The sequence below is a fragment of the Bidens hawaiensis genome, unplaced genomic scaffold, assembly GCF_021521415.1.
Source record: "Bidens hawaiensis isolate Kalapana, Puna unplaced genomic scaffold, B.hawaiensis_p1.1 tig00001895_1, whole genome shotgun sequence".
Taxonomy (NCBI): domain Eukaryota; kingdom Viridiplantae; phylum Streptophyta; class Magnoliopsida; order Asterales; family Asteraceae; genus Bidens; species Bidens hawaiensis.
Window position 1 is genome coordinate 39,161 of NW_027504958.1, and position 1,958 is coordinate 41,118.

The following is a 1,958-nucleotide window of genomic DNA, read 5'->3' on the forward strand; positions in this document are numbered from 1 at the left end:
ATTTACTATCCTTGGCGATACGTGCAATATCCGAAGATCGTTCACGTACCGCCAAGCATTAGAAAATATATACCTCGTATAACATCTATAGCATACACTTACCACTTAAGGTAAGTGTATTCACACTTCACATCGAGTATGCACACAGCCCCGAAAACATAACAAGGAATGGGGCTAGAAACTCACCTGAACTCTGCTTCTTCCTCTGATAGTTGTAAATCCTTTCTTTAACTGAGCTTGGCTGACTGTATAAGTTACACGTATCAATACTCGCCTGATCTAATCTGGTGGCCTAGTATTAGCTTACTTTTACTTATTTTTTTAGTCTATTCTCTAATCGAACTTGACTTTAGGCGAAGTTAAACCTTAGGCGAACTTAGCTTTAGGCGAAGTTAAACCTTAGGCGAACTTAGCTTTAGGCGAAGTTGTCATCAGGCGAACTTGGCTTTAGGCGAAGTTGTCATCAGGCGAACTTGGCTTTAGGCGAAGTTGTCATCAGGCGAACTTGGCTTTAGGCGAAGTTGTCATCAGGCGAACTTGGCTTTAGGCGAAGTTATCATCAGGCGAACTTAGCTTGCAGGCGAAGTTGTCATCAGGCGAACTTAGCTTGCAGGCGAAGTTCATCAGGCGAACTTAGCTTGCAGGCGACGTTGTCGTCTGCAGCTACTGTTCGTTCTTAAATCCCTTAATCACCTTCGTTTCTTAACCAAATAACTCGATTTAGGTACCCACGGGATCGTCTGACCAGCGCCTACAAACCCCAACCATCAAATCGACCTAACATCGATGTTTAAAGGGTGCGATTTAGGCATATAGGTTACGGGTTCTTTTTATCAATCGATTAACCCATCAAATCATAACCATTTTCAGTAAGATTAGCTTTGTTGGATTCGTTTTTACCATTCAAACTCAGATCTATCATTTCTCAAATCAAACCGAACCTATACGAACGATTTCTAACTATAAACGTACCTTGAACGAGTCGAACTACGAACACGGTTAAGCCTTGATGTTGTTTTGGTCCGTCACGACGTTCCAGCACCAACAAGCTCGGGTTTTCGCCTTCGGATCTTGGTTCGGGTCGTGTGTGTTTTGGGTGTGTGTGTATGGAATAGGTGAGAATGAGGATTAAATGGTGGTTAATGGTATTTATATTTAGGGATTATGGGCTTAAGCCCATGGACTCTCCTTCTTTCATAACCCAAGTCCATAACCCATATCCATTACCCAACACTAGCCCGACCCATACTAACTCCTACTCTATTTATTTATTTCCCGATAATCCGAGTAAACTTTCCCTCTATTATTAAGTAATATAAATAATATCATTTTGGAAATTTCGGGATGTTACACAGTTTTTATTTTTGGTTTGATTTCGGATTTTTCGACTTTTGGTTTCGATTCCGTTACATTTAGGTGTTTGCAGTCTTTCGTTTCGTAAGGTTTCAAAATTTTCGCCTTTGATTTCGTTTTGTTTATTGGTTTGGCTTCAGTATTTCGGGTGTTGATTTCGGTCCGGTTTTATTTATTTATTTTTTATCGTTTTTAATTTCATGCTTGTTGCTTTTTGGTTTCGCTTTGGTTTGGTTTCAATTTTTTGGTCGTCCTGTTTCTTTCTGTTCGATTTCTTTGGTTATTGGTTTCGTTTCATATTTTTGTGTTTTGCGATTTTAGTTTCATTTCACTTTATTCGGTTTTTTGTGTTTTGTTCGGTTTTGTTTTTTTTAGTTCGGTGTCAGTTTGGGTTGGCTTTTTTAGTTTAATTTAGTTTTGGTTCAGTTTCAGTTTATTCGGTTTTTGCTTTCGTTTAGGTTTGGTTTCAGTTTCCTTATTTCGGTTTTGGTTTCAAATTCGTTTCGTATCACTTTCATTTGGAATCAGTGATTTGTTAGTTCCAATTGGTTCGGTAAAAAAGGATTCATTAACGCCATTTTCAGAACGAGCTTCATCAATAAGGT